Source organism: Haliotis rufescens, unplaced genomic scaffold (assembly GCF_023055435.1).
Source record: "Haliotis rufescens isolate VD_foot unplaced genomic scaffold, xgHalRufe1.0.p SCAF_13, whole genome shotgun sequence".
Classification (NCBI taxonomy): domain Eukaryota; kingdom Metazoa; phylum Mollusca; class Gastropoda; order Lepetellida; family Haliotidae; genus Haliotis; species Haliotis rufescens.
The window spans coordinates 12,056,620-12,067,011 of NW_025963813.1; the positions used below are offsets into that span (position 1 = coordinate 12,056,620).

General features: G+C 37.5%; 1 long non-coding RNA gene across 1 annotated transcript; it reads left to right on the top strand.

Moving 5' to 3' along the window:
- Positions 1-319: 319 nt before the first annotated feature.
- On the top strand, positions 320-4,102 carry LOC124139107. Its single transcript, XR_006861740.2, has 3 exons — positions 320-770; positions 2,474-2,554; positions 3,511-4,102. It is a non-coding gene; the product is annotated as an uncharacterized LOC124139107 (long non-coding RNA).
- The last annotated feature ends 6,290 nt before the right edge of the window (positions 4,103-10,392 follow it).

Here is a 10,392-nt window from a genome sequence, read left to right on the forward strand (position 1 = left end):
TTATTGACTACTTGACTTATTATGCGATTATCTGTCTGTAACTTAGTGTTATGTCTTCCAAGATATTCTTCTTTAGACCGCCTCCGTGGTCTAGTGGTAGAGCGTCCGCCCGGAGCGCGGAAGGTGTGGGGTTTGTTCCCCGGTCGCGTCATACCAAAAGACGTTAAAAGATGGCACTTGTTGTTACCCTGTCTGGCGCTCGGCATTAAGGGGCTAAAACAAGGACTGGTCGGCTCGGAGTCAGTATACTGTGTCTGAGTGGGGTATTCATGTTAAACTGCGGCATGGTATCTCAGTATGCTAGCTCTATAAACTGGCATCAGTCCGGATTAGTACAAGCAGCAATATATAAGTGCAATAATCTTGGATGCGACGTTAAACCCCATTTCACCTCACCAAGATATTCTTCAAACAGGTGTTGAAATCTCCCATTACACAAAGCAATATCTATGAGACCACAAACTTTTCAATTTACCCATGTCACTCTAGTCGACATATGTTGCGAGACTCCCGCATTTCATCTGGTGTTACGACCAGATCACCCAATCTCATACATTGATATCATTAATATATCTGCTGTTGAAACATCAGCAATTTGATTCTAATATCTCCCCAATGTCAACAGACAAGAAATGTTGGAGTTCATCACTATTAAACATCTGTTATATCGGGTTCTTTCAGATATTTTGCCCTACTTGTTGTTCCTGTTGGTGCTGTTGTTGTTGCTGTTGTTGTTGCTGTTGTTGTTGCTGTTGCTGTTGTTGTTTACAGTAAGTTGACGTTTTCTTGTTTAAAGTATGACTATCATCAGCTTAAGTAATACATGCCAGGAGACATCCTGTGGGTAAATATTTGCCTAACAGACAAGGATGCACAAGGGTCCTGTATTCAACGAGTATTCCTCTATGGGGTCTATGGGGTTCAAGAAATCAATTTTAAATTTAAGATGCATTTAAACATCTGAATTGTCATTGAACCACTAAATACTGTTATATGGCATTATAATTTATTGTTTAACAATGTTTTTATTTGTGTTAATTGTTTCTGTTAAGATTCAGAAGTTCCTAACATTGTGTTTTACAATAATTAGTTGCAAATGTTATATTTGGGATAACACTTTCTTAGTAAAGTACAGATTCTCGTACTTTTTTTGGTTGAGTCCCGTGCGGGACACACTTGCCAGAGTGAGGCACCTAATCGCCAGCACACAAAGTCAGCAATCTAACCCAATGCCAATTTACACTTGTCAAAGGGGTACTCAAAGTATGTGATCTAGACTACCAGTTGTCGGACTTTCATTTTTGTGGAAGCCTCGGTGGCTGAGTGGGTTAGATCGCTGACTTTGTGTGCTGGCGATTAGGTGCCTCACTCTGGCAAGTGTGGGTTCGAATCCCGGACAGGACTCAACCAAAAAAAGTATGAGAATCTGTACTTTACTAAGAAAGTGTTATCCCAAATATAACATTTGTTACATTTGATCACTTTCTAAATGGCATTGTGTATTCACAATAATTAGTTGTCAGGAATGTATAACTATCTAATGTAAGTAGTGGTGCGGAAGTTACTATAGTTTGATGCTTTTTGGAGTCAAGTGTAATCTGGAATCTTCTAGACTAATCAAGCAAGGTATGGAACTTTCTAGAAGGTATTTAGACTGTAAGGGGGCAAGTGCATGTGTCTCACATCTCAATTTTCATCAAAACCAGCAGTTGTGTGAAGATCATACTTTTCACCCTGTATATCCCGTCTTGGCATATTTAGAAAGCTTGACCACTGTTGCTGCTTGGTGAATATGTTATCTTTGACCTTATTGCTATTACCACTGCTATTTTAGTTTATGTTGCCATTGTTGTACTGCCATTGAATTTTGTACTGCCACTCTATTGTTCACTGCCATTGTAATTGCTTTGCAGTAATATGTATTGATTTGTAATTTTATAATACAATTGTTAATTGTTTAACATACACGTGGAGATCTGTTCCACCAAAGTGGTAAATGTCTGAGACCTGCATTGCTTCGGGTCTTCCTCCCACAATAAGGTGACACGCCGCGATTAAGCTGGAATAAGCACTCCATATTACTGACGGGGGCACAGGTGGCCAATTCGTCTAAGGCGCCGTGATTCGCTGTGCAGAGTTGCGTCCCCTGGACACGCCAGAAACCTATGATTGTGGGTTCGAATCCCGGTTCACCCCGATTATGTTTCTAGGTTTGTCAGCACCATACGTGTGCTCGTGGGTTTCACCGAAGTGGTAAACGTCTGAGACCCGCATCACTTCGGGCTTTCCTCCCACATTAAGCTGACACGCCACGATATAACTGGAATACTGTTAAAAGCAGCGGTAAACCCAACTCACTCACTCATATTACTGACACATGATATTAGAAGAGAACAACATTTTATATTTCTTTCCTCTTGACAGCGAAATTTCTGAAACCCATTGAAGGTTTATGTTTATTTGTTTTTTTCAGAACGTGTTCAGAAGAAGAAGAAGAATTATTATGAACCAGTCAACACAAACCAGAGTCAGCCTACCAGCAAAGAAAATAACGGTGAGTGACATGAAGCATGTTTTTGTTGATATGTTTGTTTGTTTAGCTGCTGACCCAAAATTTCATAGATAAAATAAAAAATGTAAGAAAAGCCTGTATTTACACAAAAAACATCTGCTTAGACTTTCTCATGTGGGACCTACTATGTACATTGTTCACTTCTCAAAACTGTTGCACCTCTCCTTATGACACTAACTCACTGAATCTCCCTATCGTATTATGCTATGTGTGATTTAGTCTACTATTCCTTGTCTCCCATGAAAATATATTCTTCGACTGAGAGTGATATATATTACTTGCCAAACAGACTTAGTCTACTCTGTCTGTCCCTGTAACATTTCAGTAACTACAGTCAAGTCTTGTTAATCCGACACTCGTTAATCCGACAATCGGCTTTATCCAACACTAATGATGGGAACCGATTATATCAGTGCTATTTAGACCCGTTAATCCAAAAGTCTTGCACACACCTAATTTGCAACAAAATACCAAAATCACTCATTAATCAGTTTCGTTAATCCGACACTGATCAGCGTTCTCCGTGGTCATCTGCCCGCTGGTAGCTGGTAGCTGCATATTGCAACGGCTGCAGAGATAAACTTGCTTAACAAGAAACAATTAATGCTTTTAATAAAGAAAACAGGATTAATCACATGCTTAGAATACCTCAATCTCATTAAAATCAGATACAAGTGATTAGAAAACATGTGGGCGGTTTTACAAGACAACACAAAGACACCGTTCACTCACCATTCATACATATTAGATCTGGGCTAATTCATAACATTATAATGTAGGCTGTTATAACAGCTCCTCTAATAAACAGGTAATTAGTATGTGTTCTTATTCGAATATACCATGATACATTGCCCATTTGGTATTTCTCGCAATAATTATCCATAAGCCATGTATCTGTTATTCAGGTCAATTTTACACTGCTTGTTTTAACCTTGCAGGGGTTCAACAATCTCATCTGACTCAAGTCACATCGTGCGTCTAGTCACTTGGAGGAATAGTGTACATCTCCAAACTAACTCTCATGTTGTCGAATCAAACACCTTCCACCTTTACATGTTTCTATTTGAAGATACTCAAGGATTGTCAGGTTTATATGACTGAATGGATGGGGACACTCAACGAGTCCACAAGATATAGCAAGTCACAAAACAGAAGTCCAGGTTTACCTGTGGAGTTGGTGCTATCGACGAATGATACCAGTATTGATAAGCTTCATTAATCAACCTTAGCAACAACATCAACATAATCAACAACAACCTCCATGGTCTAGTGGTAGAGGGGGCGGTCGGGTAGCCTAGTGGTTAAAGCGTTCGCATGTCACGCCCAAGACCCGGGTTCAATTCCCGACATGGGTACAATGTGTGAAGCCCATTTCTGGTGTCCCCCGCCGTGATATTGCTGGAATATTGCTAAAAGCGGCGTAGAACCATACTCACTCACTCACTCTAGTGGTAGAACATGTGCACACTCTCAGGTGGTATTATGTGCGCTAGATGTGTCTTGTGTCTTAGGCCAAGTGTTTGAGTATGAGAATAACGGGGGAACATGAATTTGAAACTTTTAGAAATATATTTGTACAGAATGACAATTTGTACTCTGATCTTTGTGCTTCTTACTGTTACACATTCCATCTGAGAACATTCCATTACAGGTCACGTCACGACCTTTCATCCGACCAATCAGAGCATCAAATGTGTTTTCTATTCATCCAAACTGAAAAAGGTTCACACGAGGCATTCCAACGGCAGTTACAGGCTGCACAACTGATTCAGTCAAAATCATTGTCTGTCTCTCACTTCATTCCGATAAGCATTTGAAACAGAAGAGATTTTCTATAGATTTTGGGAAGTTCTGTCACAGAGTTGTGGCCATCAATTAGACATTCCAGAATTTTCATTTGTTCACTTTTCAATTTTTGAAGCAAGAACTTTTTCAAAACATTTTTCAAAACATAGTCTTTAATGGAAGGCGCCAGTTTTGAACTAACACTGTTAAGCTTGAGAAAGCTGCTTTTGGATTTGCTAATGTCAACTTCCTGTTATGGACCTGAAATGGGTTCTGATTTTAATGAGATTGTATTCTTTGTGTGACAAGCAGCCTTAGTCTTAGTGATCTCTAAGTTTGCTCATACTGGTTGGATTAGCAACTTTAGAATGTAAAATGTCTTAAAAAGTATGGAATGAGTGCCAAAAGTTTTTTATGGCTTTAGGTAGATAGGCATTTTTAAAATAATCTTATCGTGAAATTGATCTTATTGGAATTTCACAAACTTAAGGTCAGTGCCTTAAATTAGGGTTAATCGTGCAATCAGAACCTTGTCACTTAACTTGGGTTGCAAGTAACTACCAAGGTTCAATAGTCCGCTCCCTTGACATGGCAGACATGTGTTATTCTGTGTTGTTGTTGATAAATGGATGTTTTTTAGCCATTTTACTTTTATATGCTTTCCTGGTCATTATTTACTGCTTACTTATCATTGTAGTGGTATTTTATATGCTTAACCCACCAGTATGTTAATTGGTGACTTTCTAGAATCAAAAAGTTGCTAACATCAGTACAAGGTTTCTTGGACATTCCTGAAGAAGTGCAAGCATTGATGTTATTAGTCTTTGACTAACATTAGACATGTCACAACTACAGTACATATCAGCTGTCTGTCTTCATGGGTGATGTGGGGGCACGGGTGGCCCAGTCGTCTAAGATGCCGTGATTCGCTGTGCAGAGTTGCGTCCCTTGGGCATGCTAGAAACCTATGATTGTGGGTTCGAATTCCGGTTCGCCCCGATTATGTTTCTAGGTTTGTCAGCACCATACCCGTGCTGGTGGGTTTCACCGAAGTGGTAAACGTCCAAGACCTGCATCACTTCGGGCTTTCCTCCCACATTAAGCTGACATGCCGTGATATAACTGGAATACTGTTAAAAGCGGCGTTAAACCCAACTCACTCACTCACTCATGGGTGATGTTTGGAACATACTTTAGACCATTATCATGACATCATGCTGTTGTTGTTGCATTTGATTCTGAGCCAGGAACTAACTAGCCATACTGAAAGTGCATTTTAACAAGTACAACTGGCACATATGTAGGTCTTTATGCACAATTGTAGAGAAATTATATATCAACCATCACATGGTTTAAGTCAGAGAAATTGCTCAAATATGGAGATTACGGACACAGATTAAACTCGCCTCTTCAGGGCTTCTTGATTCTGCTTCCGGAATCAGCATATTCTCATGATTTCTCCATTACATATCCCAACCCATGTAGTATTCACAATGTTTTTGTGTAGTTGTGGATGAAACGTGTAGAGATCAGCCTGTGATGGATAACTGCTGGTGTGAAACTTTCACGTGTTGTGTCAGCTTCAATGTCTTTCAACAAATATTGATCTGTACCGGGGTACATTTATTTTAACTTATTAAAGAGTCCTTATGATATATATATTTATATATATATAGAGAGAGAGAGAGAGAGATAGAGATATATATATTCTCAGATGTTCTGTTAATTGTTTGATCTATGCAAGTAAGGTTAGTGCTCTTTCCAGAATGTATTTATGTTAACCTTGGCAATTACCATGATTACAGCTCTTTTATAACTTTTTGCTGTTGGATATCTGACATGTACATATGAACTCCTCTGTCATGCTTTTACTATTTAGACTTTGGCATTTACGGTATTTTCTTGAGTATGGTGCGCACTTCTTTTCCAAAAAACACAGCTGTGTAGAAGGGGGTAAAAGGGGGTAAAAGATATTACTGTGATCACGTATCACTGGAAATACCATGTCAACAAATCCATACCGAAGTACGCAAACTAATCGTGTTATTACACTGTCTGGCTATAAAAAGTGTTCTTTGTATGTATCTGGATTACCGCTATTGACGCCTTGAAACGAACATTAGTTGACAGAGAATGGATACATATATCATAAATGCCATAGTTTGACTCTTTAAAGTCATATTTGTTATAGTTTGACGATTCTATGTCAACACTTAGTTCTCGCGATCATGCGATCACGTGCTCGGGAGCCTTGATGGTGACTGGTCAGACTGGTTCTATGTGAAAAATGATAACCGACAATAGCGATCAGCTGCTTCGCTTAGAGTTATTTAAAATATGTTCAGTAAAAGCTGCAACTAAGTTAACAAGATATTGGGATATATTATTCCGGATTAAAAAAAATAGTTTCAGATTCAATTTTTGCCGATCCTTGCATTAAAATCCTGTAAAGTTATATCATTGGGTGTGTCTTGACCGAATCACCGGTAGATTCCAAGAAAACGTGTGTCAGCTGATTGCTGTTTCCGGCTTAGTATAGGAGAAAATACACCAGGTAATTTCGAATATGTACTGACCAAGTTTCTTATCACCCGTTCGTTTACCGGAATTCGCTGAAGGGGTAGCTCTATGGTGTCATTTTTTTCTGCGCTTGACATTCAAATTTTTTTTCCAAAATACTGAATCTGCTAGAGGGGGTGCGCATTATACATGGGTGCACACTATACTCAAGAAAATAAGGTATTTATTTTCTTCAAACAAACTGTCTTTAGATATCTGTGTTATTATCTATTATGGATGTGATTCATATGAAGCATGAATGTTTGGTAGGACTATGTATGTACTGTTTTACAAGACGATTCAAAGAGCAGTTGTTTTTGTTGGTGCTTGGAGACAACACAATGATGTGAGGTGGGCTGTTTGGTAGTGAGACAAAGAAGAAAATCTATTAATTAATTTATGATGATCTTATGTTTGAGGGACATCTTACAGGGAAAATGATGTTGTACATATTTTGTAATATTCATCATTGTCACGTTGAACAAAAGTGCTATGTTTTTCTTGTCACATTCCCTTAGAATTTTTTTTTTAAAAATTGGATCAATGCTGATGATATTAATCACTGGACTGTCTGGTCCAGACTTGATTATTTACAGACCGCCGTCATATAGCTGGAATATTGCTGAGTGCGGCGCTAAACAACAAACCAAACCAGAAGGAAAAGTTAGTGTCACAGACAATCACTCCATAACTGTCCTTTCATTGTCTTCACAAGTTCTCCAATGAGATGATAATATCAAATGGGGGTAGTTTTCACAACAGTAAACGAACTTAGAAAATCAGTTGGTTTTTTTAAAACAAACTAGTCCAGAGGAGTCCAAAGCTAGTCCAAAATTAAAAAATGTTTACTGTGTGACATTCTGTTAGTTTTATTCAGTCCCAATTTTACAGGCCTGCCAATTTGAAAACTGACAGAGAGCAACCAAACTATGGAATATGGACACATGATAAATAGAAAATAGATAAATAGGAATAGCTTATGAAACAGATAGTTACACCAAAAGGTAGGGTGGCAATCAATAAATCCTTGTTGATATCAAAACTCAATTATTTATTGTTATCATTGCCTGATCCTTCAAATGATTTTCTTGCTACTTTAAATAACATGCTTTTTTAAAAAAAAAAGAGTGATAAAAGAGACAAAGAAAAGGGGATAATAGTTTATCAACCTGTTTAGCAGGGGGGCTTAGATATAGTGAATATGTTTTCATACATACTTGGATAAGCAGACTTGTGTTCTCAGGTGATAACAAATGGCATTACCTATTTAAATCTACATATCTCTATTTGTGTGGTCTTGGTGAATTTGGCGTAACATTCTTTGAGAGAAAATTATCTTTGATAAGTAATGAGTTTTGGAGAAAAAACATTTTTAGTGCTTGATAAGAAAATCAAGCCAGAATCTGTCAGTAGTTTTCATATCCCAAATATTAAAATTAATAGGAAGTCAGTCTTCTTGAAATACTGGTTTGAAAGACTTGGTTAAGGCAGATAAGGAGTTTCTGTCATATGAGAAATTTAATGAAACGTATTATATCTGTTCATCCTATTGTTATCAGCAGCATTAAACAATACCTTAAATCTCTTAGTTTAGTTGAGGGGCGGTCGGGTAGCCTAGTGGTTAAAGCGTTCGCTCGTCACGCCGAAGACCCGGGTTCGATTCCCGACATGGGTAAAATGTGTGAAGCCCATTTCTGGTGTCCCCCGCCGTGATATTGCTGGAATATTGCTAAAAGCGGCGTAAAACCATACTCACTCACTCACTTAGTTTAGTTGAAGTGCCTACAGATTCTGTGGAGGACCAGTGCTTTGTGGTTGAAACTACATGTATTTGTAGTTCCAAGTCAGGTTCAAAGCATATTTATTTTTCATTGGTATCTACAGAAGTAAAAAGTAAAGGGCAGGAAAAGTGGTAATTACAATTTGAAAACTTAAATTGGAACAATGTCTGTAATAAAATATTCAGTTCAACCCAGGTATTGAGGAGCAACTTTCATTTTAATTTTAGTTTTAGATTTGAGACTTTAATGTTGGAGACCATTTACTTTCCTGCACTGCAATATGATATATAAGCTTTAATAGTTTATGCATACTTGATATATGCAGTATATTTGTATTATTAGAGTGAATGTGTGAGGGAGAAGTATGTTATTTCTGAAAAAAACAAAAATGTACCAAAAAGTTGTGATACGTCATGGGCTTTCTGCTACCCTAGGCGGAAGTCCATTTTATGTAACAGGTACTTCTTTTTTATGAATAAAAAATAATAATAAAAAGATAAAATAAAATAAAATAATAAAAAATAAAATAAAACAGAATATAAATAGATAGATAGATAAGTATGTACTTAAAACCAACCTATTTTTATATAGTGCATTTAAGAACCTCCCACCAAACCATGATATTTTATACATAAAAACCTCCAAATCAGATTTCGTACAAAAATCGAGCTCACTGAAAAGTGACTGTGTGAATTGTGTCCATAATTACTGTCTGGATTAACATGGTTTTACTGCATCAGGGTATACACTGGTAATCTCAGTACCCATGAGATACACCTAAAACACATCCAAACATGTACCCATATTCTCAGCAAGCACAAGGTCAACAAAGAAATTATTTTCGAAGCTTACTAAGTCACAATTTTTGGTTAATTCCTTCACTGATAATTTTCTAATGTTTTTTTTAAGAGTCAAATTAAGAATATCTATAAGATAAAGGTCATCTTGCAATATCTTTCACGTAAATAGAGTTTGTGTTTCGTGCTTGAGAATAGACTCTCCTTTTCTCTGCATGAATTGTGGAACTCTTCAGATTCCTATGGACCTACATACTATGTGTTTCAAGTTGAGGGATATCAGTGCACTGTGGATTCAAGATGTGGTCTAACGGACTTGCATCGTCAGCAGTGCGTGAAAACATTGTGCATGAAAACTGCATACAGGAAGTGGACAGATTTGTGATGGTTGTTTGATGATGTGGGCAGCCATTTCCTACAGAAGAGACTTGGTGCAAGTTCTGGGGAATGTTGATATGACATCATGTTGCAAAGGACCACTTAACTTGTAACATTTAACATTCTGTGTATTTCTTATGTTTATTCATTATATGTTTATGTGGTTATCAATTCCTGTCATACCAAAGACGTTAAAAGATGGTAATTGTTACCGTGGCAAGCCCTTGGCAATTAGGGAATAAAACAAAGAGTCGGGTACCCAAGTTAAATTGCAGCTTGGTATCTCGGTGAGCTAGCGCTATGGAACCATAAAATAAGTATGGACTAGTGCAAGCAGCCTCTCACACTATCATGCATGTGACTATTATAAGAGAAATAGTCTTGACTTTATACCCCATTTCACCATTTCTTGAATACCGTTTGAATATTCAATAATTGATCATGCCAAATGGAACTTGTCAAAAGGAATTGATATTAAAAAAAAGTCCCATTCAAATATGACTTTAGCTATTTCTTGAAA